This window comes from Nicotiana sylvestris, chromosome 8, assembly GCF_000393655.2.
Source record: "Nicotiana sylvestris chromosome 8, ASM39365v2, whole genome shotgun sequence".
Classification (NCBI taxonomy): domain Eukaryota; kingdom Viridiplantae; phylum Streptophyta; class Magnoliopsida; order Solanales; family Solanaceae; genus Nicotiana; species Nicotiana sylvestris.
The window spans coordinates 69,232,646-69,259,792 of NC_091064.1; the positions used below are offsets into that span (position 1 = coordinate 69,232,646).

Genomic DNA, 27,147 nt, shown 5'->3' on the forward strand with positions numbered 1-27,147 from the left:
ATCATGTGGATTTTGTTGTTAATAGTGAGATGGAAACTATGTGGGCACGAGGTGCCGTATGTGCTGAAAGTTCGAAAGTTGAGATTATGATATGAAAAATCGAGGATTGAAATGGTCGGGATGGTGTATTAAACATGATGTGATTGATTGAGTTGGCATTGTTTTCTTTAATTGATACATTCTTACTTGTCTCCGTCTCTATTACGTTAGTGTTGAATTGCTTGGGTTATCTGATTTACTTGGTTTTCATTTGTTACTATTTTTGTTCTCCCTTTATTGATTATACTGTTTGTACTTGGATTTTCTCTCCGCAGTTGATATCACCTTGTTATCTTTATCTTGATGTTTTATTATCATATCCTATTCATTTCATTTGACCAGTAGGTGTCGTGACTATTCCTCGTCACTACCCCACCGAGGTTAGTCTTGATACTTACGGGGCACCGTCGTGGTGTGCTCATACTACACTTCTGTACATTTTTGTGTACAGATCCAGGTGGATTGATAGTAGTTGTGCGGGTCATCGCGGTGGAGACTCAAGGTAAACCTGCTACAGTGTTCGCAGGTCTCGGAGTCACCTTCATTTGTATTTACTTCCATTTGCTCCTTTGTTTCGGGGAAGTGATGTATTATTTTGTGAAATTACTCTTATATAGGCTTGTGAGTTGTACCACCGGTTTTGGGAATTTTGATTTATTCAGAGTTGGTTAATTTAAAGTTAGTAAGCATCAATGTTATTTTAGTTTATGTTAGGCTTACCTAGTTTAGAGACTAAGTGCCATCACGACTCCTTCGGAGGGATTTTTGGGTCGTGACACCTACCATTCATCCAGGTATAATGACTTCCTTTATAACCCAAATCAATTAGGTGACAATAATTTATACAATCTAATAATTTATTAGATCGTGAATTATTAATAGGAAAACTACCAAATTTATCATCTGCATGTAATATCTCATTAAAATCACCACCTAAGAGCCAATGGCCCTTATAATTATCATATACACACGTTATATTTTTCCATAATGATTGTGTATTTTCTAAATCATTACTAGCATATATGTAGTAAATAAACACTTAAAAGGAAAAGGAGCACTTGAATATGGCAATGGATTTCCTGCGTAGTGGTGGCCACTGGTTCCACATTAAGCACATTGGAATGCCATAATATAACAATTCTTCCAGACTGACCAATAGCAGCAACCTAGATCATACTAGTGAAATTAAAGTCCTACTTCATTGTTTGATGGCTTTGACAGTGTGTTTCTAACAATACAACCAAAGATGGTCGATTGTAATCAAGTAATGAACAAAAATTCCTTTTGAAATCATCTGATTGAGCACCCCTGCAATTCCAGATAATGAAATTCATATGACTAATGAGTAGTTCAAGCAGTTGACTGCTCTTGGGGTTCCTCTGATTGCTTGTCTCTCCTGGTCGAAGACGATAAGTGGGAAGTAGAAGCATTGCATACTTCCCTACGTATGGGTTTGTAGTTGGCCTTAGTCGAAATGATGTTTTTAGTAGATTCGGAGGTCACCTTATGAAGATTTTTCTTTCGTACTCCTCCTTCTGGACAAAAACCTTGATTCCATCGAGACATGCATAAATTGGCCGTGTTTCTCTGTTGTAAACGACTGCTGCTTCTAGTTCTGCTTGAAAGATCATGTCTTGTTCGAGTGGATTGGGATTGTGCGGTAGTGATTTAGTTGGTGATGAAGTTAGGGTTGGAGGAGTTATTGGTTCCAGTGGTGGTGTGTTTGGTGGTGGATCCATGTAAGGTTTAATCCAAGGGGTGGCATGAGTGGGTGTGGGGGTAGAAGGGCATTTAAAGAAGATGTGGGTGAAGATGAAGGGGATCCCAATATGGTGTTGGGAGAGGGAGAGGGTGGTATGGTTCAAGATAAGGTGCTTGTATCATTGACCAGTGGTATCGTCCATAGATTTTCGTCCTAGTTACATGCCCTCCGTTACTATTTGTGCAAGGTCCGGTGGATGGTTGATGAGAATTGTCACCTCTTGATGGTTGACCTCCATTGTGAAAGTTACAGCATGATTCTGTAGGCCTATCTTGAGCCAAGATGTGAAATGTGTTGGTGTATGAGCAGTGTAGATGATGGTATTGAGCTCCATTATCATATGTGGAGGAGGAAGGGAGAATGGAGTGTGATTGTGATGGAGACGATGAGTGGTGTGCCTGGTTGTATTTTGATGTCTGTGTAGGTGATTGAGATTTGGTGAGAACATCTTCTAAATTGATAGAATTTGGGGGTGGTTTGAGTGTAGTAATTTGGTCCGGATTTGAATGGATAGCTATAGAAGAAATTATATCAATGGTAGAGATGGGCGGTTGGAGTGACTGATTTGGAGTTTGTGTGTTTGAGTGGGTTGTAGAGATGGAGATATCATCATGACCTAGTTGCATGGGAGTTGCAATAGGATTATTCAAGGGTGATGGTATTCCGATATTTGTCACGACCCCAAATTCCAGTCGTGATGGCGCCTATCGCATTATTAGGCAAGCCATAATACATCACTGAATGTCTAATACACCATAAGTCTAGAAAATGAGGAACAGAACAAGATAGGAAGGAGAAAATAGGGTTGCGAATGCCATGCAACTACCTTGCAATCTCCGTCAAACTCTGGATCAGCTGAGGAACCTCACTCTACCACTCGGGCACCTGGATCTGCACAAAAGGTGAAGGGAGTAACGTGAGTACGCCAACTCAGTAAGTAACTAAAGTAAATAAGGACTGAAAGCAGTGACGAGCAATTAAAAATCATATAAATGAATAGACAACAGAATAACAGATCAAATTCCACAGTTTAAAACCAGTTTCGTCAAAAAATCATCAATTTCAATTTAACTACTTGAAATCATATACTCAGCAATTTCTTACAATAGAGGCTTATTTTTAAAAGAAGAGTGAAATCATTGAAAATATCATAACCGGGCCCCTCGGGCAAGGTATCACTCAGAATATGGCCTCTCGGGTAGCCTCTCAGTCACTTGTGACTCAACTCTCGTCAGTTAGTGCTCACTCTCAGCACTCAGGCTCATTAATATCTCATAGTAATAGAAATCATAGTAATCTCTGCGGCGTGCAGCCAGATTCGTAATTTATAGTCGACTACGCTTACTGGGGGTGTATAGACTCTGGAGGGTCTCCTACAACCCAAACGTCATATCGCTGCGGTGCACAGACTGATCCAATATATATATTGTTGCGGCGTGTAGCCCGATCCATATAAGTATCGCTGCGGTGTGCAGCCTCTCGGGCATAACTCGATCCATAACTCATACATATATAAATATCCTTACCATTAGGTTCTCAACCTCTCAGTCATTAACCTTATAGCCTCTCGGGCATAACCACAGAGATTAGGGAACTCAGTCCAAACAGTCCTCACATTTAGAAGTGGAGTGAAAAAACCAGTTTTAAACATTTAAACAGGTAAAACATGACTGAGGATATGCTTTCAACAAGTAAAGTGAGGAAAAAAACAGTAAAAATGCCCCTAAGAGTCTCAACAGGTCGGCACAAGGCCCCAAACATGGAATACAGACCATAATACAGTATAAATGACTAAAGTACGAAATAATATAAGATTCCAAATCAAATACGCGGCTTAATAGTTGCTACGGGACGGACCAAGTCACAATCCCTACCGGTGCATGCCCACACGCTCGTCACCTAGCATGTGCGTCACCGTATTTATCAAAACAAGTCAAATACCGAGGTTTTGTACCCTCAGTTCCAGATTTACAATGGTTAATTACCTCAAACAGGTGAAAATACTACTCCGTGATGCCTTTGCCCCTTGAATCAACCTTCACTCTCGTCGAATCTATCAAAAATCAGAATCACGACTTCAAAATATGCTAAGGGAACGAAGCCCAAGCGAAAACAATCAAATACTACCAAAAATCCCGAAATTGGCCAAACCCGACCCCCGGGACCACATCTCGAAACTCAATATAAATCACATCAACGGAATCCTTATCCTTCCACGAGTCCATACATACCATGAACACTGAAATCGGAGTCCAAATGACCCCTCAAATTCTCATTTTAAAGTCTCTTAATCTGAAGCCCTAATTCCTCAATTTTAGGCCTAAATTCCATGATTAATTAGGTATATTTCACATTAGAATCGAGTTTTAAGTCCAAAATTCTTACCTCCAAGTGATTCCCCTTGAATCCATCTTCAACCCTCTTCGAAAAGCTCAAAAAACGACCAACAATGGAAGAAATAAACCCCAAATTCGCAGCAAGAGGACTATTTAAACCTTCTACCCAGGCCTGAAATCCTTTTTCGCGATCGCGGTCAAAGCCTCTCGTTCGCGAATCATAAAAATTCCATTGACCAAAACTCTTCTTCGCGAACGCGATCTCACCATCGCGAATGTGAGGCCTCAGCTTCACCAACCTTCGTGAACGTGGCCAGGCCTCTCGCGAACGCGATGCTTACCATTCTAACCATTCACAAACGCGGGACTCCCCCTCGCGAATGTGAAGGACAAACCTGATGCCTCCCTTCCTGACCCTTCGCGAACGCGAAGAACAAAATACCTGCAACAACTAAAACCAAAATCTGCAACTTTTCTTTAACTTAAAATGATCCGTTCAACCCTCCGAAACTCACCCGAGGCCTCCGGGACCTCAACCAAAGGCACCAACATATCCCAAAACCTTATTCAAACTTGTACCAATATTCAAAACACCTCAAACGACATCAAATCAACCAAAACACATCGGATTCAAGCCTAAGTTTCCAAAATCTTTCGAATTTCGCTTTTGATCAAAAACCCAACCAAACCACATCTGAATGACCTGAAATTTTGCACACACATTCCAAATGATACAACGGAACTACTACAACTCTAGGAATTCCATTCTGACCCCTATATCAAAATCTCACCTACCAACCGAAAATTGCCAAAAATCCACTTTCGCCAATTCAAGCCTAAATCTACTCCGGACCTCCAAAACTAATTCTGATCACGCACCTAAGTCCCAAGTCACCTCCCGAAGCTAATTGAACCATTGGAACTTACATTCGAGCCCTCTAACACATAAGTGAACATCCGGTTGACTTTTCCAACTTAAGCTTCCTCAAAAGAGACTAAGTATCTCAAACCTTACAAAATCCTTTCCGAACTCGAACCAATCTACCCGATCACATAGAGAACCATTAGAAAAAGAAATAAGAAGCAGAAATGCGGGGAAATAGAGCAGTAACTCATGATACGACTGGCCGGGTCGTCACATTCTCCCCAACTTAAACAAACGTTCGTCCTCGAACGAGTCAAGAAACATACCTGAAGCCTCAAACAGGTGAGGATATCTGCTCTGTATCTCCCGCTCGGTCTCCCAGGTAGCCTTCTCCACGGGCCGACATATCCACTGCACTTTCACTGAAGCTATATCCTTTGACCTCAACTTTCGAACCTGACGACCCAAAATAACTACTGGCTCCACATCATAAGTCAAATCATCATCCAACTAAACCGTGCTGAAATCCAAAACATGAGACGGATCTCAATATACTTTCGGAGCATAGAAACATGAAATACTGAATGTACACTCAACAAGTTGGGTGGTAAAGCAAGCTCATAAGCCACCCTCTAATCCTCCGAAGCACCTCAAAGGCCTAATGAACCGAAGACTCAATTTCCCTTTCTTCCCAAATCTCATAACACCCTTCATGGGTGAAACCTTCGACAGAACCTTCTCGCCAACCATGTAGGACATATCCCGAACCTTCCTATCAGAATAGCTCTTCTTCCTCGACTGCGCCTGTATGAAGTCTCTCCTGAATCACCTTCACCTTTTTTAAAGCATCTTGCACCAGGTTTGTCCCCAATAGCCTAGCCTCACCAGGCTTGAACCAACCAACTGGAGATCTACACCGCCTCCCATACAAAGCCTTATATGGAGCCATCTGAATACTCGACTGGTAGCTATTGTTATAAGCAAACTCTGCAAGCAGTAGAAACTGATCCCAAGACACTCCGAAATCAATGACACAAGTACGCAACATGTCCTCCAATATCTGAATAGTGCGCTTGGACTGCTCGTTTGTCTGAGGGTGAAAAGTCGTGCTTAACTCAACCTGAGTACCCAACTCTTGCTGCACAGACCTCCAAAATTGCAAAGTAAACAGAGTGCCCATATCTGAGATGATGGAAACTGGGACACCATGCAAACGAACAATCTCCCGGATATAGAGTAGGTAGTACACACATGAATGAAGTGCACGGACTTGGTTAGCCAATCCACAATCACCCAAATAGCATCGAACTTTCTCAAAGGCAGTGGAAGTCCAACAACAAAGTCCATAGTGATCCTCTCCCACTTCCACTCGGGAATATCCATCTACTGAAGCAGGCCACCCGGTCTCTGATACTCATATTTCACCTGCTGACAATTGAGACAACGGGCTACAAATCCCACAATGTCTTTCTTCATTCTTTTCTACCAATAATGCTGCCTCAAATCCTGATACATCTTCGCGGAACCCGGATGAATGGAATACCGCAAGCTATGGGCCTCCACCAGAATCAACACCTGAAGCCCATCTACATTGGGCACACAAATCCGGCCATGCATCCTCAACACCCCATCATTACCGATGGTCACATCTATGGTATCATCATGCTGAACTCTATCCTTAAGGACAAGCAAATGCAGATCATCATTCTGGCACTCTCTGATGCATTCATATAAGGAAGATCGAGAAACCACGTAAGCCAATACCCGACTGGGCTCCGAAACATCTTACCTCACGAATCGATTGGCCAAGGCCTGAACATCAACTGCAAAAGGTCTCTCCCCAATTGGAATATATTCCAAACTCCCCATACTCACTAACTTTTGGCTCAAAGCATCGGCCACCACATTGGCCTTCCCTCGATGGTACAATATAGTGACATCATAATCCTTAAGCAAATCCAACTACCTCTGCTGCCTCAAATTGAGATCCTTCTGCTTGAACAAGTGCTGGAGGCTATGATGATCAGTAAACACCTCACAAGACACACCATACAAGTAATGCCTCCAAATCTTCAACGCGTGAACTATGGCAGCCAACTCCAAATCATGAACAGGGTAGTTCTTCTTATGGGGCTACAATTGACGAGAAGCATAAGCAATAACTCTACCTTCCTGCAACAATACACAACCAATACCAACTCTCGAAGCATCACAATACACGGTATATAAACCTGAAGCTGATGGCAAAACTAATACTGGAGCTGTGGTCAAAGCTGTCTTGAGCTTCTGAAAGCTCTCCTAACACTCGTCCGACCATACAAATGAAGTACCCTTCTGAGTCAATTTGGTCAAGGGCGACACGATAGATGAGAATCCCTCAACAAACCGGCAATAATAGCCTACCAAACCAAGAATGCTGCGAATCTCTGTGGCTGAGGACGGTCTGGACCAACTCTGAACCGCCTCTATCTTCTTCGAATAAACCTAAATACCCTCGCTGGACACCACATTCCCCAAGAAAGCCACTGAACTGAGCCAAAACTCACACTTGGAGAATTTTGCATAAAGCTTCTCCTCCCTCAATCTCTGCAATAAAACTTTCAAATGCTCTGCGTGCTCCTCTTGACTATGCGAATACACCAGAATATCATCAATAAATACTATGAAAAATGAATCGAGATAAGGCCGGAACACGCTGTTCATCAAATGCATGAACGTTGTTGGGGTATTGGTCAGCCCAAAAGACATCACCAAAAACTTATAATGACCATATCGGGTCCTGAAAGCTGTCTTAAGAATATCTGAGTCCCTGATCTTCAACTGGTAATAACCCGAACGGAGATCAATCTTGGAGAACACTCTCACTCCCTAAAGCTGGTCGAATAAATCATCAATGCGAGGCAAAGGTTACTTGTTCTTAATTGTTACTTTGTTCAATTGCCTATAATCAATGCACATACTCATAGTGCTATCCTTCTTCTTCACAAATAGAACCGGCGCACCCCACAGTTACACACTAGGCCAAATGAACCTCTTATCGAGGAGTTCCTGAAGCTGCTCCTTTAACTCTTTCAACTCCGCTGGTGCCATATGGTACAACAGAATAGAAATAGGCTGAGTGCCCAGCACCAAGTCAATACCAAAATTAATGTCCCTGTCCAGTGGCATGCCTGGCAAGTCTACAGGAAACACGTCGGGAAAATCGCTCACAATTGGAACAGAATCAATACTGGGAGTCTCAGCTCTGACATCCCTCACAAAGTCTAGATACGAAAGACATCCCTTCCCAACTATACGCTGGGCGTTCAAGAATGAGATCACTCTACTGGAAACATAATCAGTCAACCCTCGCCACTCAATCCGTGGCATACCCGGTATAGCCAATGTGATTGTCTTGGCATGACAGTCCAGAATAGCACAACACAGAGATAACCAATCCATGCATAAAATGATATCGAAATCCACCATACACAATAATAAAAGATCCAGCTAGGTCCCCAAACCCCCAATAATCACCACACACGACCGGTACACTCAGTCTACAACAACAGTATCACCCACTGGAGTAGATACATGAACATGTGAAATAAGAGACTCACGGGGCATATCCAGATAACGGGTAAAGTATGATGATACATAAGAAAAGGTGGAACCAGGATCAAATAATACAGAGACATCTCTGTGGCAGACTTAAACAATACCTGAAATCACGGCATCTGAAGCAACATCATCTGGTCTACCTAGGAGGGCATATAAACAAGCCTGACCACCACCTGATCGACCTCCCCTTCTAGGGCGACCCCTAGCTGACTGACCTCCATCCCTAGCTGGCAGGGTGGGTGCTAAAGTGACTGGAGTAGAAGTAGAGGGCTGACCCCTCTGCTGAGACGGACCATCATGAAGACAAGGACACTGCCTCCTCATATGCCCAAACTCTCCATACTCTATAACAACTCCCCGGTATTGGAGATGGGGACTGAAGGGAACCCCTGGCACCTGAATGACCAGTAGAAGGACCTAACATGGAAGAACCCTGCACTAATAGAGCACGGGACGAACTCTAGCCTGGAAGGACACTAAGTGATGAGTGGCTCTGATGAGAACTGTGAGAACCATGACCTAACGATGCCCCACGATAACCTGGGCGAGCTGAATGAGCCTGTTTGAATGGGCGGCCTCTGCCCTGCTGGAATAGACCCTCAAAGGAGCACCACTAAAGCTACCAGATCCCTAAGGCCTCTTGACGTCCCTCTTCCCTCGCTCCTGACGGCAAACCGACTCAATCTCACGGGCGATGTCAACAACCTCCTCGAATGTAGCACTTTTCACCATCTCTCTGGTCATGAGAATCTGAAGCTAATATGTGAGGTCATCAACAAACCTCCTAATCCTCTCTCGATCTGTGGGTACCAACCAAAGCGCATGACGAGCTAACTCAGAGAACCGCATCTCATACTACGTCACAGTGATCTCTCCCTGACGCAACTGCTCGAACTGCCTACGCAGCTCCTTTTGGAGAGACTATAGCACATATTTCTCTAGAAAGAGAATAGAGAACTGTTGCCAGGTAAGGGGAGCTGCACCAACAGGCCTACGCCTCTCATACGTCTCCCACCAAGTAAAGGTAGCCCAAGAAAACTGAAAGGTAGTGAATGCTACACCACTGGTCTATAGAATCCCCGATGTACGAAGCATCCTCTAGCACTTATCCAAGAAACCCTGGGCATCCTCGCCCTCTGCACTGCTAAAGGTCGGAGGCTGGACTTTACCAAACCTCTCTAGTCGACGCTGCTTGTCGTCCAGCGTAACTGGTACCACATACTCCTGAGCTGGTGCAACCGCCTGGGCTGGAGGTGCCCCCGGTGTCTGGAGTCCCTGAACAACTTGCTTAGGTGTGCGAGCAACGGGAGTCTGGGTGCCTCCCCCGGCCTGAGAAATAGCTGCAGCCGTAGTAACTGAGACCGCTTGAGCCAAACCGGTACACACTGATAAGATCTGAGCTAGAGCCTCCTGAAGGCCTGGAATCACAATACGCACAATTGGTGCCTACGCTGGTGGTGTTGTAGCGTCCACAACTGGGACCTAATCCTGAACTGGGGTAGCTGGTGGATCTGCAGGTGCTGCCCTAGCTGCTCTTCCCCTACTACAGCCTCGACTGCATCCTCGACCTCTGGTGGCCCCAACTGGTGGTATTGGTTGTTGTCCATCCTACCCGAAAGCATGTGTCCTCACCATCTGTGAGAGAATGGAATAACAGAAGTTTAGTACTCGGATCAACAAATTTGCACGACAAGAATATGAAGTTTTTCCTAAAGGTTCTGCAGCCTCTCGAGGATAAATACAGACATCTCTGTACAGATTCGCGAGACTCAACTAAACCGGTTCATGACTCGCGAGACCTATGTAACCTAGGCTCTGATACCAACTTGTCACGACCCCAAATTCCAGTCGTGCTAGCGATTATCGCATTACTAGGCAAGCCAACCCAAACATTTAATCAAACCCTTTTTTCCTTATAATAAGCCATTTTCTAACACAGGTTTAGATACCAAATTTTTCATAATAAGCGTTTAAAACAACAAAATATATGCGGAAGTCAAATAAACATGCAACTACACAGTTCCAAGTATCTGGTGTCACGAGTCTAAAGCCTCTAATACATAACTGAGTATCTAATACATTATAAGTCTAGAAAATGCAGAAGAGAACAAGATAGGAATGAGAAAACAGGGTTGCGGACGCCATGCAGTAACCTTGCAATCTCAATCAAACTCTGGATCAGCTGAGGACCCTCAATCTACCGCTCGGGCACCTGGATCTGCACACAAGGTGCATGGAGTAACATGAGCACGCCAACTCAGTAAGTAACTAAAGTAAATAAGGACTGAAAGTAGTGACGAGCAGTTAAAAATCATATAAATGAATAGACAACAGAATAACATATCAAATTCCACAGTTTAAAACCAATTTCGTTGAAAAATCATCAATTTCAGTTTAACTACTTGAAATTATATACTCAGCAATTTCTTACAACAGAGGCTTATATTTAAAATAAGAGTGAAATATCATAACTGGACCCCTCGGTCAAGGTATCACTCAGAATATGGCCTCTCGGGCAGCCTCTCAGTCACTCGTGACTCAACTCTCGTCACTCAATGCTCACTCTCAGCACTCAGGCTTATTAATATCTCATAGTAACCTTTGCGGCGTGCATCCCAATTCATAATTTATAGTCGACTACGTTCACTGGGGGTATACAGACTCTGGAGGGGCTTCTACAACCCAAACGTCATATCACTGTAGAGTGCAGCCTGATCCAATATATATATATATATATATATATATATATATATATATATATATATATATATATATATATATATAGCGTGCATCCCAATCCATATAAGTATCGTTGCGGCGTGTAGCCCGATCCATAACTCATACATATATAAATATCCTCTCTATTAGGTTCTCAACCTCTCTCAGTCATTAACCTCACAGCCTCTCGGGCACAACAGTAGAGATTAGGGAACTTAGTCCAAACAGTCCTCACATTTAGAAGTAGAGTGATAAAACCAGTTTTAAATATTTAAACAGGTAAAACATGACTGAGGATATGCTTTCAACAAGTAAAGTAAGGAAAAATAGTAACAATGCCCCTAAGGGTCTCAACAGGTCGGCACAAGGCCCCAAACATGGCATACAGACCATAATACAGTATATGACTAAAGTACGGAATAATATAACATTCCAAATCAAATACGTGGCTTAATAGTTGCTACAGGACGGACCAAGTCATAATCCCTACCGGTGCATGCCCACACGCTCGTCACCTAGCATGTGTGTCACCGCATTTATCAAAACAAGTCAAATACCGGGGTTTTGTACCCTCAGTTCCAGATTTACAATGGTTACTTACCTCAAACCGGTGAAAATACTACTCCACGATGCCTTTGCCCCTCGAATTGGCCTCCACTCGCTTCGAATTTATCCAAATCAGAATCACAGTGTCAAAATATGCTAAAGAAACGAAGCCCAAGCGAAAACAGTCAAATACTACCAAAAATCCCAAAATTGGCCAAATCCGACCCCCGGACCCACGTCTCGAAATTCGATAAAAATCACATCAACGGAATCCTTATCCTCCCACGAGTCAATACATACCAAGAACACTGAAATTGGAGTCCAAATGGCCCCTCAAATTCTCATTTTAAAAATCTCTTAATCTCAAGCCCTAATTCCTCAATTTTAGGCCTAAATTTCATGATTAATTAGGTAGATTTCACATTAGAATCAAGTTTTAAGTCCAAAATCTTACCTCCAAGTGATTCCTTTTGAATCCCTCTTGAATCCCCTTCAAAAAGCTCCAAAAAGACCAACAATGGAAGAAATAAACCTCAAATTCGCGGACAAGACGACTATTTAAACCTTCTGCCCAGGCCAGAAATCCTTCTTTGCGAACGTGGTCAAAGACTCGCATTCAAAAAGCACAAAAATCCATTGACCAAAACTCTTCTTCGCGAATGCGATCTCACCATCGCGAACGTGATGCCTCAGCTTCACCAACCTTCGCGAACGCGGCCAGGTCTCTCGCGAACGCGATGCTTACCATTCCGGCCTTTCGGAAATGTGGGACTCCCCTCGCAAATGCGAAGGCCAAACCTGATGCCTCCCTTCGTGACCCTTCGCGAATGCGAGGGTCCACTCGCGAACGTGAAGAACAAAATAACTGCAAGAGTTGAAACCAAAATCTGCAACTTTTCTTTAACTTAAAATGATCCGTTCAACCCTCCGAAACTCACCCGAGGCTCCTGGGACCTCAACCAAAGGCACAAACATATCTCAAAACCTTATTCCAACTTGTACCAATCTTCAAAATACCTCAAACGACATCAAATCAATCAAAACATATCGGATTCAAGCCTAAGTTTCCAAAATTTTCCGAATTCTGCTTTTGATCAAAAACCCAAATAAACCACGTCCGAATGACTTGAAACTTTGTACACACATCCCAAATGACACAACGGATCTACTGAAACTCTCAGAATTCCATTCCGGCCCCTATATCAAAATCTCACCTACCAACCGGAAATCGCCAAAAATCCACTTTCGCCAATTCAAGCCTAAATCTACTCCGGACCTCTAAACCTCATTCCGATCACGCTACTAAGTCCCAAATTACCTCTAGAAGCTAACCGAACCATCAGAGCTCACATTCGAGCCCTCTAGCATATAAGTCAACGTCCGATTGACTTTTTCAACTTAAGCTTCCTCAAAAGAGACTAAGTGTCTCAAACCTTACCAAATCCTTTCCTAACTCGAACCAATCGACCTGATCACATAGAGAACCATTTGACAAAGCAATAAGAAGCAGAAATGGGGAAAACAGAGCGGTAACTCATGAGACGACTGGTCGGGTTGTCACAGTATTAGACATAGGTGTTGGATAATTGGCTAGATTGTGTAGTAGGTTTTCTTGGGGTGGTGAGTAAGGTGTTTTTGGATAGTGGAATATGTCTTGCATGTGGGATGGGATAATGTGTCTATTTGCATGGTTTGGGATAGGTCTTGGGTGTTGTTAATTTTCTAATTGGGCCGAGTGAGATGGTACTTGAGTGGAAATTAAGGGATTTAATTGGATCTTCTCAGTAAGATTATTAAAAGAATTAGCCTTATCAAAGTCATTTAGGAAATAGTGTAGAAAATTTATTATTGTTTAAAAGAGGAGTTATGGACGTTTTAGAGGTAGTTTTGTGATTAGTAGTAGGATTAAGATTAGTAATAGTTAAATTAGTGAAAGGAAGATTGTTAGGAGTAGTTAACACATGCTTACCTGAAGGACTTTTAGAATTAGCAGCCAAAGTTTGTACTGGTTGGAATTGATTTGCCTTATTAGAATTCATTTTCATGAATGTTTTGTGGGAAATTACATTGTCTTCCATTCTTCAGTAGATGGAATGTGGTTATTAGAACTGTTAGGGTTAGTAAGGGTTGATTAGTTCTTGCTATAAGTATATGTATGATGTTCATCTTGCAATTGATAAGTACAAATTCTTTGATTATGCCCCATCTGACCACACTTAGTACATAGCAAATCTAATCCTTCATAGAGGATATTTTGCCTATGATTTCCAATGTAAATGTGTGTCCGTAATGGTTGATCCAATGGTATTTCAACACATAACCTAGCATATCTTCCTCTTGTTGTTGAAGAGGTGCAAGTATCAACAGTTAATAATTTTCCAATTTTATTACCTAGTTTCTGAAAAATTTGAAAATCATAAAATTCAGTAGGTAATTCAGGTAATCGCAACCATATAGCAGAGGAAGTGATTTTTATTTCAGAAGCCATAAACTTTGGTTCCCATTAACGAATGGATAGAAAATGATATAAAATGAACCAAGGTCCATCGTGTAATGCATGGGCCTTATTTTCCTCTTTTTGGAATTTAAGAAGGAAAAAATCTGATCCTAAATCAATGAGAGGTAGATTTTCAGTAGGTTGCCATAAGACATATATTTTTTACCTAAGTATTTGATATCCAATCTTGAGACCATATACCTTAACGATTACTGCATGTTGCCATGGTTTGCAAATCCCGTTTTTTTCATCAAGAGAAAGTGGAATGAAAATAGAGGGGTCAGTTGGTGCCTCCGTTTTATCATTAATCACCAAACTAAGGTTTAGTGGTTCATGTTGGGTAGATGGTGAAGAGGTAACATTATTAGAGGTTAGGGTATTTAGGTATGATTTGGGAACATATTGAGGAGGATTTGATGTAGTTTCATGCGTATCAATATTCATGTTGTTATTTGGACTGATGGTGGAATTGGTTAGTGGAGGTGGTAATAATGTTAAAGCTGAATCCAAGAGGATATCAGGTGGTTTAGGTGGCATGGAATATGAAGATTCATATTTTTGGGATTTCATGTAGAGAGTTTTTTTTTGTGTAAATATTTTTGTGATGACCCAAAAGGCCATCACTTGTTTTAAAAGTAAATTTAAAAATTCCGAGGCCTTAAAAAACCTCTTTCGGCATCACCTCGATTTGCATGCGCAGTTCGGGTGCGTAGCCGGAAAGTCATTATGTGAAAATCTCTGAAAAATAATGAATTTTGACTTTATCATGGATTTTAGTTGACTTCCGTCAACATTTTGGGTAAACGAACCCGGACCCGTGATTTGACGGTCCCGAAGGGTTCGTAGGAACATATGGGACTTGGGCGTATGCTCGGATTTGAATTACGAGGTCCCAATCCCAAGAAATAAATTTTTTAAAAAAATTGTTTTCTGGAATTATTTATGAGTTTTGGAAATGAAATGTGTTTAAAACTTGACGGTATCGGGCCCGTATTTTGGTTTCGACGCCCGGTACAAGTCTTATATGTGATTTAAGATAAATTTGTGAATTTTGGTAAGAAACGAACTTGAAATGACGTGAATCGGATCGTTTTTTAGAAAATTGGAAAATTTGAAGTACTTAATAAATTTCATGATTTTGATGCTAAATTCATAGATGTTGATGTTATTTTAGTGATTTGAATGCATGAGCTAGTCCATATGATATTTTTGGGTTGGTGTGCATGTTTTGTTTGGAGCCCCGAGGGCTCGGGTGAGTTTTGGATATGCCACGGGGTGAATTTTGGACTTGGAGAATTGCAGGTTTTCAGCTGGTGTGAATAGGCCTGCAGGCTTCGCATTTGTGAAGCCTGGATCACAAATGCGAAGGCTGAGTCGCAAATGCGAAATAGCCCAGGCATGCTCTTCCTCGCAAATGCGAAATGTTCCTTCGCAAATGCGAAACTCCCCAATCTGGGCCTGTTATCGCAAATGCGATAGTGTGTTCGCAATTCCGACCTTGCAAATGAGAGGGTCCCTTCGCAAATGCGAACTTAGCAGAAATCTGGGTTTGCAATTGCGAACCCTGGTCGCAATTGCGACATTTGTAACCTGCAATTTTATAACTTAGCCGAAAATCTCTCATTTTTCACACTATTTCAAAACCAAAACACTCTTGGGCGATTTTTCAAAGACAACTCTTCTTCCAAATCGATTGTAAGTCAATTTTAACTCGTTTTCTTCAATCATTAATATCTTTTCACATGATTTCAACTCAAAATCAATGATTTTCATGGGGAAAATTGGGTGTTTTGGGTAGAACCTAGGTTTTAGAGCATTGGCTCAAAGTTGTGAAGTGAGTTATGAAGTAAAAGTGAAAAAGAGAAGAGAATCATTATATTAACTCCCTTACCGGGATATTGTTGCTTTTGATGTTATCTCCCTTGCCGGGATGTTGATGTCTTTTGATGTTGTTCCCTTGCCGGGACTTGATTGTTGAACTATTGTTCCCCTGCCGGGATTCTTATTGTAACTTTATTTATTCTCTTGCCCTATTGTTTGTGATTGTTGTTTGGGTGAGGAAGAGTGTTAAAGCACGAAGGGTGATGCCTTGTATTGTTTTGGTAAGAGAGTGTTAAAGCATGAAAGGTGATGCCAAGTATGATTTGTGAGGAAAGAGTGCAAAGCACAAAGGATTATATCGTGCCGCACGATGTACCATTCTGTGTCGATTATATTGATTATATGGTGAGGACGAGAGTAAAAGCACGAAGGGTGATGTCGTGCACATTTTTATTACTTGATTGTTTTGGGAAGGATGAGAGTAAAAGCACGAAGGGTGATGTCGTGCACTTATTGATTTCTGATTCTCTGTTGATATCTGAGATATGCTGTTTCTTTTAACTGCCTGTTGTCTTTCTGTTCTAAATTGATAGTTCCCCCGCAGCATGTTACCCTTCCCTTAATTGACTGTATATTATTGTTCTTCTTTTCCGCTGTATATAGTTAAATTGCACAGATTTATTTGGTAGTCTGGTCCTAGCCCCGTCACTACTTCACCGAGATTAGGCTAGGCACTTACCAGCACATGAGGTCAGTTGTGCTGATACTATACTCTGCACTATGTGCATATTCCGGAGCAGCAGCTTTTGGACTGTAGATTGGGAGGCTGCCTTCAGTCCACGCGGAGATCCAAGGTAGTCCTGCAGGTGTCTGCATGTCCTGGCGTCTCCCTCTATCCCTCTATCCCTTTACTCCTGTTTCATTTATTTAGCTCAGAAACAATGTATCTTTTATCTTCAGACTTTGTATGTAGTATTCTTATATCGTCTGTGAAACTGTGACACCAGTTCTGGGTGGTAGAGGCTCAAACAGTTGTATTAGATACATATTTCAGATAATTTACTGCATTTCTTCCACTTATTGTAATTTACGTTGTCTACATATATTTGCTTTATAATTGTTAAAGAAAATAAAAATGGGTAAAAAGGTAATTAGTTCAAACAGTCGGCTTGCCTAGCTCACATTAGTAGGCACCATCACGACTCCTGAGGGTGGAAAATTCGGGTCGTGACAATTTTCGAATATTTGGATAGTATTACGATACTAGGATTTATTAACATTATTCTATAAGTAATATATGCATTTGGAAAATAATCAAATCTTTTTTTTTTGATTGAGTATATCAATTAAACAGTTATCTTCTAATTGTACTAATTTTTTTAATATTTTTAATTCAGAAAATAAATCTAAACTATCAATATCGGGTTGATTATTATGATTTATGGAGCATTCAAGATAAAGGAAATATCTTTTTCAAATTTTCATCATCTCGTAATCTTAGTTTTTACTGCTAAATAGAAAACCAATTTTTTTCATATGACTATAATTATTCAAATCTATTTTAAAGTGACTGTTATCTTCTAATTGTACTAACTTTCTTAATATTTTAATTCAGAAAATAAATCCAAACTATCAGTATCGGGTTGATTATTATGATTTACGGAGCATTCAAGATGAATGCAATATTTTTTCAAATTTGCATCATTTGGTAATCTTAGTTTTTACTGCTAAATAGAAAATCAATTTTTTTTTCATATGCCTATAATTATTCAAATCTATTTTAAAGTGAAAAATAACCTTGTCTACTACTCTCTCATGTCCATAATTAGTGATTTTTTGGCTTTTATTTTGATCCAAAATAAGTGTCTTTTTATATAATCGAGAAGGAATTAACTTTATTTTTCCAAAACTTGCCCTTATTTACATATCTCTACATGTCAAGGTAACAACATATAAATTTTAATTAAGGATAATTTAGTCAAAATACATTTTTGTTCTAGGAGTCAATATTTTCTTAAGGGGCACAACAAAGGTTAAAAAGTCATTTATTATGAACCAGAGAGAGTATGTAAAAAAAGTAATCAACTCTAAAGGACTCTTCGAGAGATTTTGACATTTCACTATTAATATTCTCTTCAAATTATTTCATCTTATATATTATATGTTTTTTATGAAATTTGGGTTCAATATTAATTTCAAATGCAATTTCTTTGGTAGAAACCAAAGTAGCTGCAAATACTTCGTCTCTATATTTGTTAAATAAAGAAATTAATTTTTTCACTTCATATAACTTTTAAAAAAAAATTATATATAGCCTATTAGGTGTAAAAAAAATGGGGCCTCCACAAATGTGGGGCGTAAAGCAGTTGCTTTACCTGCTTTATGGACAGGCCGCCCCTGATTTGATTCTCACGAATAGGTTTGGAGAGGGTAAGATGTATGCAGTCTTATCCTTACCCTGGACAGAGAGACTGTTTTCGATAGGCCCTCGGCTAAAGAAAGAATGAAAAAAAGTAACGACAACAAGTAGTGACAACATTAAGATAAAACAAGAAGACCGAAGCCAAGAAAGCAAGTAGAAGAAAGTGAGTGAAGTTTATATTAATACCTGAAAATGCAAATTGTAGAAAACTCTATCTTCCAAAGTTTGAAAAGAAGATGCATTCAGTAGGAGAAGTCTTTCCTCCTCTAATTCTGATACAGCTTCAGCAAACGAACTCTTATTGGTCTTCAAAATAGATATTTGAATCACGATTTCTTTATCTCCCACTTGATTTGTTGAGACAACTAATAAAGTGTGACGACCCAAAGGGTAATCGCCTGTTTTTAATTGTATTTTATGCTTCTGAGGCCTTGAAAACCTCATTTAGAGTCGCCTCGATTTGCATGCGCAGTCCGGGCGCGTAGCCGGAGAGCTTAAATATGAAATTCTTTGAAAAATGATGAAATTTGAGTTTAAAATGAATAAATTTAACTTCGGTCAACATTGTGGGTAAACAGACCCGAACCTGTTATTTGACGGTCCCGGAGGGTCCGTAGGAAAATATGGGACTTGAGCGTATGCCCGGAACCGAATTCCGAGGTCCCAAGCCCGAGAAATGAATTTTTAAGTAAAATTGTTTTCTGAAATTTTTTAAGGAATTTTGAAATGAAATCTGATTAGAAAGCGATGGTATCGGGCCCGTATTTTAGTTGCGGCACGCGGTACATGTCTTATATATGGTTTAAGTCATTTCTGTAAAATTTGGCTGAAAACGGAGTCCGTTTGACGTGATTCGGCCCTAAATTGCTAAAGTTGATGTTTTATGAAGTTTGAGAAAAATCCTTTGACTTTGAGGTTTGATTCATTGTTTTTGAGGTTATTTTGGCGATTTGATCGCACAGATAAGTTCATATGAAGTTGTTGAGTTAATATGTGTGTTTGGTTAGGAGCCCCGAGGGCTCGGGTGTGATTCAGATGTGTTTCAGAGGGTTTCGGACTTAGAAATTGTTGCAGGTTTCTCAGCTGTTGGGTTTCTGGTACTTCCTTCTTCGCGTTCGCGAGAGTACCCACACGAACGCGATGGGTTAATTGTTGCTGAAGGAATTTCCTTCTACGCGAACGCGTAGCTCAGGTCATGAACGCGAGGCTTTGGGGGGGGGGATAACCCTTCGCGAGCGCGGTCCTGACCACGCGAATGCGAAGGCCAAATGGGCCTAGCAGGGGGTGGGGTAGTTGTCTTACGCGAACGCGAGGGCTCGAGGAGATTACTCTCCGCGAACGCGAGACCGTGTACGCGAACGCAAAGGCTCACCCAGCCTGACCATCGCAAACGTGAAGGGTCAGTCGCGAATGCGAAGGGCATTTTCGCCTAGTGATTTTAAAAAGGCCAAAAACAGAACACTTTCGGGATTTTATAAAAATTTCACAAACCTCTTCTTTTCCAAAGCGCTTAGGCGATCTTTGAAGCTTCTCTTCACCATAATCTCTTGGGTAAGTAATCTTTAACTTATTTTCTTCATTTTCCATCAACACCAACTAGATTTTTAGGCCTAAAACATGTAATTAAGGGTAGAAATTAGGGATTTGGATAGAGTTAGGGCTTTTTGATTATTTGTGTTTTAGACCTCGTTTTGGGGTCGGATTTGAAAACAAATTATATATTCGGGCTCGTAGGTGAATGGGTGATCGGGTTTTGGTCTGAAGCTCATGTTTTGACCAAGTGGGTCCGGGGTCGATTTTTGGGATTTTGGGAAGAATGATTGAAAAGTTATAATTAAACATTGGAATTGGATTGTTTAGCACTTATTGATGATATTGAGTCAATTATGTATAGATTCAATTGGGTTGAAGCTGAATTTGAGAGGAAAAGCGGTGTTCGAGGCTTGAGTTGGCCGTAAAAGTTCGAGGTAAGTGTTCGATCTAACCTCAGCTTGAGGGATTAGGAGTTGAGTCCTATTTGCTACTTGCTTCTTGTTGAGTGCGACGTATAGGCATGGTGACGAGTATCTATACGTTGCTGTCGAGCATGACCGTGAGTCTTAAATTTGAACGTTGTTGTGCTCTTAGATGACACTTCAGATGCTTTAATTAATGATCTCCTATATTGAGTAAAGATTGATTTTATCCTCGCAGATCTTAGTTATGATTGAGTATTGTCATTAATTGAGCTGAGTACAAAATGAATTAAGATTTGGTTATAGCTGATTCTCCCCTGTCGGGATGACTATTTCGATATTGTTGTTCCCTTACCGGGAAGTTATTATATTATTTTTGTTCCCTTGCCGGGATTTTTTGTAATTTTGTGATGACTTGTAAATGGGAGCGGGTGGTACGCCTACCACAAAATATAATGAAATGGGAGCGGGTGGTACGCCTACCACAAGATATGATGAAATGGGAGCGGGTGGTACGCCTACCACAAGATATGATGAAATGGGAGCGGGTGGTATGCCTACCACAAGATCGATGAAATGGGAGCGGGTGGTACACCTACCATGAGATATAATGAAATGGGAGCGGGTGGTATGCCTACCACAAGATATAATAAAATGGGAGCGGGTGATACACCTATATCTATGAGATCGGGTTGCACGCCTGCAACAAGATGAAAGTGAAAGTTGCCTTATTTCTTTTTATTCGTGTTAGAAGTTAAATTGTAGTTTCCTTATTATTCTTTGATATTCTGTTTTATCTGCTACCCCCGAAGCATGTTCCCCTTCTCCAGCTTTGATTGCTTATTACCTGTTTACTTTTTCAGCCATATATTATATAACTGCACAGGTTTATCTGGAGTCTGGTCCTAGCCTCGTCACTACCTCGCCGGGGTTAGGCCAGACACTTACCAGCACATGGGGTCGGTTGTGCTGATGCTACACTCTGCACTTATGTGCAGATACCGGAGCAACGTTTGAGCAGCAACATTAGCTCGGGAACCAGCCTTCAGTCCACCTAAACACCGAGGTAGCCTTGCCGGCGTCCGCAGGCCCGACGTCTACTCTATCCTATTTTATATTCTGCTATCTCATGTATTCAAGACAGACAATGTTATCTTTCTTTCAAACTGATGTATGTAGTATTCTTAGTAGTCCGTGGATGATGTGACATCAGGTTCTGGATAGAGACATGTATTGGTTTCTTGATATTTGGATTTCATATTTATTTAAGACTTCCGCTAAATTTTATTTTCCGCTATCATTTAAATGCTTAATCATTGATAATTTAACTGGCGAAATATGTATAAAAACGAATGAGTTAGTGGTTTCTAAGTTCATGGCTTGCCTAATTTCTACGAGTAGGCGCCATCACGATTCCCGAGGGTGGGAATTCCGGGTCGTGACATAAAGAATTCTGAATTCTTCTTCTTAGTGTTTGCTTATTAAAATCAGCAGAATATTCTTTCTTAGGGATAGATCTTAATGTGAGATTTTCTTTCTTCTGTGTCAGTCTTTCTACTTCTTTCTTTAACTCTGGTATGTACTTTAGCACTCTCCCTACTGTGGCTGGAAGGCTTACTTTTTTCTGTGGAAAATGAAAGGTAGATAATGGGTTAATTTGCATGATCAGATACCTATTAAGAATATGATAAGACCACAAAAAATCAAGGATATTTAGTAGAGGATGCAAACAGTGGCGGATCTAGAGTATGGCATATGTATTCACAGGAACTTATTAGTTTTTACTCAGATTCTATTTATATATTAAGAAGTCTACTAAATTATTGGACTAAAATGGCCTAAGATACTCTTAACATGGTGTGATATTATCCGTTTTGGGCCAAGTCCGCACGGTTTTCCCCAAAAAGGCCTCATATCATTAAGAGTATCTAACTCCTTATTAGCTTATTTTTCTTTTTAACTTTCCATGTAGGACTTTGTTCACACACTTCCAACATAAATATTTATAAATAGTTGACTCTAAACCCATTCATTAATGTAATTTTACTTGAAATTAATGCAAGAACTCATAAACTTTAGATTTTGAATTCGCCTTTGGATGCAAAGTGAAAATGTACCAAATTACCAATTGAAACATTCAGTATCTTCAATATATTGGATACAAAAAAGAAATAGATATTCCAAGTATTATTCCCTTCCCTTTTTCACTAAAGGCAAACAAGAAGCTCAATACTATTTTTTTATACCATCAAAAAAATATGGCAGAATGAATGGTATTGCTTGATTTTTAATCAAAGGTCTCAGATTCAAGTTATGGGAATGGAAAGAAATTGGGTGTGAGCACTTCTTTCTTTTATGGTTCTTATGAGGCACGAATCCAGATTACGAATACTAAACGATTATATATAAAAATTTAAAAAGGATAAAAAATGCACTTCAACTATGAAAACTATAGCAAATTTGCCCTTATTTTAAATTCGGCCTCAGACATGGCCTTATTATTACTGGATTGGATCAGATTTGTCTTTCAACTATGGGTAACAAAATAAATTTGCGTAATGACTTCCTAGCCACTTAAATTTGTTGGGCTTTTAAAAGCCGATTCATGAACTTTAAACTTTTTCATTTGAACACTCGAACTCATGATTCCTTTAACTAATAAACACATTTGACCGTCGATCATGCCCATGTGGCATCAATGGGTCCTAATCAACCTGCTGCGTGAGGAACACGATGACAGGAGCATGAGAGCCCTCTTACCAAGAAAAGGAAAAAAGGGAGCTGTTTGCATGTTCCACAATTGCTAGTGAAGCTGGAGTACCTCAACGAAGGTGTTCATGTGAAACAGAGAGAAGCCATAGCGAGAGAGAAAAACAAGATGGAATTGGCGAAGGACACAAGCTTTGGAATATAGGGAGCTTCGATTGGGAAGTGAAGGTTTTAAAAACGAACTCGTGTCCATCCCAAATTCCAAATGAGGAATCAGATTCAGAAGGCCGGACAGAGAGATTTAGATATTTAGTGTAATTCAAAACGTGGTAATTCTTGGGGTGAAGAATGGAGGCACCGGCCTCGAATGTCTCGCCGGAAATAGCCACCATGCACCCTCCGACAACATCGTGCCGCTCGAAGATTCTGATTGTACCAATTTCGGAGTTTGAATAGCTCTGCAGGAAGTGTGCCACGGAGAAGCCGCCGATTCTGCTGCCGATAATGCAGACAGTCGGGGATGATTCCGTGGAGATGAGCTTCTAAAATAAGCTCAAAAATATTTTTAGTGAAGTTTGACTAATTAATGGTACAAAATGCCTACTTATCATCAAATGTGCAATAAATTCATTGGTCCTGGACGGACATGTTTGTGTATGTGTAATACATGCGCGAAGGTCAATGGTCAAATGTGTTTATTAGTTAAGGAAATCATGAGTTCAAGTGTCTAAATGGGAAAGTTTAAAGTTTATGTATCGGCTTTTAAAAAACCCTACAAGTTTAAGTGGTCAGGAAGCCATTAAAATTTGACATCAGTTTGACCATGGTCCCAAACATGCCCTTATCATGAGTGTATTAGCTTATATTTGCCCCTCAAATTTAACAAACTTCTAACTTCATATTTTTACCTATTTAAATTATATTTTATTAGATGGACTGCCAGCTTGCAAGACAATAACTTTAACCCCAGAGATTTCTTATAGAAAATTTTAACCACAAAAATTATACATGTTCAAAATGGTTAAAACAACTTAAAATATTTAGTTGCTCGTCATATTCTTGTCTTTCCCCTATTATTTTTTTTTACTCTTATGAAATTTAACAACAATGAAATAGAACACTAATTCTAGAAAACTGAAAACATGATTTTGAAGAACGAACATATAATTGCAATTGCGCACAAAAGAATATTGATCTCCACAAAGATAGAAACTCAAAGAGAGAAGACTAATTAGTTAATTTTTGGGCAAAATGGAATGTTTTGTGGATCTTTGCTTTCGATATGCAATTCAAATTACATGTTCTTTTTTTCCCTCTCTTTAATTCTTTCTCTCGTTGTTTTAGAAACAGAAATCAAATAATAAAAATTTACTCTAAAATAAAAGGGTTGATCGAAAAAAATAAATTATAGTATTAGTTTAGAGCGGTAAATATGAGTTAATCCACTCTTAATAAGAGCATATTAGGATCCAAATTCAAAAGGAGGACAAATTTGTTCTTTTTCCTGTAGTTGAGGGACAAATCTGAGCCGATATGTCTAGGGCCAAATTCAAAATAAGGATAAATTACTCTATTTTTCATAGTTGAGGAGCATTTTTGGCCCTTTTTCAAATACTAAAAAAAAAAGAGAAGAAAAATACTGCTCTTTCGTTTCATGAACACATTATTACTATACTACTTCGGACGATAATGTCAATCTCGTAAATCTATATCACTTTCTGGAATTTCAGAAGTTCACAAATTATTGTACTCAAATTTGTCTTTTGTTACTACGTACCTCAACAAAATGAGGAAAAAGAAGTAGAAGAAAGAATCAGAGGAACGTAAAAAACAAGAAAAAGAAAGAATTATACCGTTTGATCAGTAGCTGGAAGCAAAAACGAAGAGAAGAATACAAGCTATTAGTGTTTTTTCTCCGGTCACGCTCACTTGCATTGTGATTAAGCTTCTTCACTATTCGATAATCACCATTATTAAACTCATTAAAATTCTTGGATTCACTGTGTACAATGCTGGGACGAGATGATGAATGATAACGAGGAATATTGGTACCTGAATCTGGATTTTCTATGGTGTTCAGTTCCTGGCTTGTGGGATCTGCCAAAGACAAGCCTAAGTTAGAAAACAAAGGAGAAGAAACGGCGAACATTATGCTAATATTTATGAATAATTTGGGGTTTTTATATAGGACTGTGTTGTGACAATCATAGAACTTGTAGGAGAGTCTAGGATTATATCATGTTATATTGAACTAAACTTTTTCACTATCAGTATATTTTAATTGTACAGTTAAATCTCTCTATAACAATTTCGTTTTTTTTGATATTTTTAGTTACTATAGTAAAATGTTGTTATAGAGAACATACATTATAATATAATATGAAAAATTGGTTCCAAAAATTATAGTAAAGTGATATTATAAAGGATGACTACTATAGAGAAGTATACATTACTAGTCCCACTTTTTAAGAATGTAATTATCATTTAAGTGGTTTGACATTTTAGTAATTTACCCTTTTTATGCTGTCAGAGTATAAAGTTAAAATCTTATGGGTCAGATTATATATTAATGACTTTGCCATGACATATATACCTTAGCATTATGCCAAAATAATTGCATCTTTTATTGTGTTAATTATTTGAATAATTTAAAACAATTTTCTTAATCATGTGAACTGAAAAAGACTTTTCTTGTTCTTTTTTTTATCGTACAACTTTTCTTGTTCTTTAAGGAGGGAGGGACCGGGGGACGCATGTGGAAGGAAACGGGTTTAACTGAACCCGTTTTATCAAAAAATAATATTGTGTATAAGTATAAATTACGATTGAAACTGCATAAATCTTGTATAAATATTTTATTTGAACCCACTTGATAATTACTATTTTACAACTAAAGTTATGTATTTCTAAGATTGAACCCGCTTGCACAAAATCTTGGGTCCGCTACAGGGAGGGAGAAGGGAAAATAATTTATTCTTCAACAATGAAATAAATGTAGGGAGCGCTTCCCTTCGAATGAGGCCATTGCGGTGCGAATCCGTATATAGTCAGACTTCAATGCGGGTACCGGACACCCAGTAAAAATAAAAATAAAAAGAAATAAATGTTTCTTTTTTGGTCGAACAATGGAATCAATGTTGGAAATACGGATATTCAGATAGAGTCAACGTCTTATAAACCGATTTAAGTTAATACTAAAATGTTCTTCACTAATATAAATTTGCAATAGATTAAATTATTTAAATGATACCTTACTATTATTTGTTTTACTAATAATTTACTTTATTACCTAACATATTAACTATTGCTGCTAATGACGAAGGTAAGTGTTGTTGCTTACCTAGCTTCCAATAATAATGCCATAATGGATGAGTTGGAAAAAAGAATGCCACGTACGGAGGAGCACTAGGAGAATACCCCCACCAAAAAGGCTTGAGGAAGGGCGGATCTAACGCGTACATACTAAAATTTATTAAACATTTATAAGTATTTTACTGTAAAATTATTTTTTTATTATATAAATTAATGTAAAATTGATATTGAAAACCATATGTTTGATTCAAAAGATATTAAAACCTTTTTGAACAAATCAATCGAAGATGAAGGGGTAAATCTTAGCTGAATATAATAAACTCTAGAAGAAATAAAAGATAAAGAGATGATCGTTAATAAATTTCTTTTCGTTCTCCAATAGTGAATTTCTCCGAGTCCTCCTTCTATTACAAGGTTTTTTTGTCCCTTATATACTAGAGAGAAACTCTTCTGAATTGTAAAAAAACTAAGTACAAGGAATATTCGACGGAATATTCTTAATGTCCCCTAATGGGCTTACATTACTACAAGGGTCGTTCAGTCTCTTCTTTTGCCCTATGGCCGT

The 27,147-nt window shown here is 39.5% G+C and overlaps 1 pseudogene; it reads right to left on the bottom strand.

Moving 5' to 3' along the window:
* Positions 1-10,180: 10,180 nt before the first annotated feature.
* Positions 10,181-25,446, bottom strand: LOC104243050 (transcription factor ORG2-like; annotated as a pseudogene).
* Positions 25,447-27,147: the final 1,701 nt, after the last annotated feature.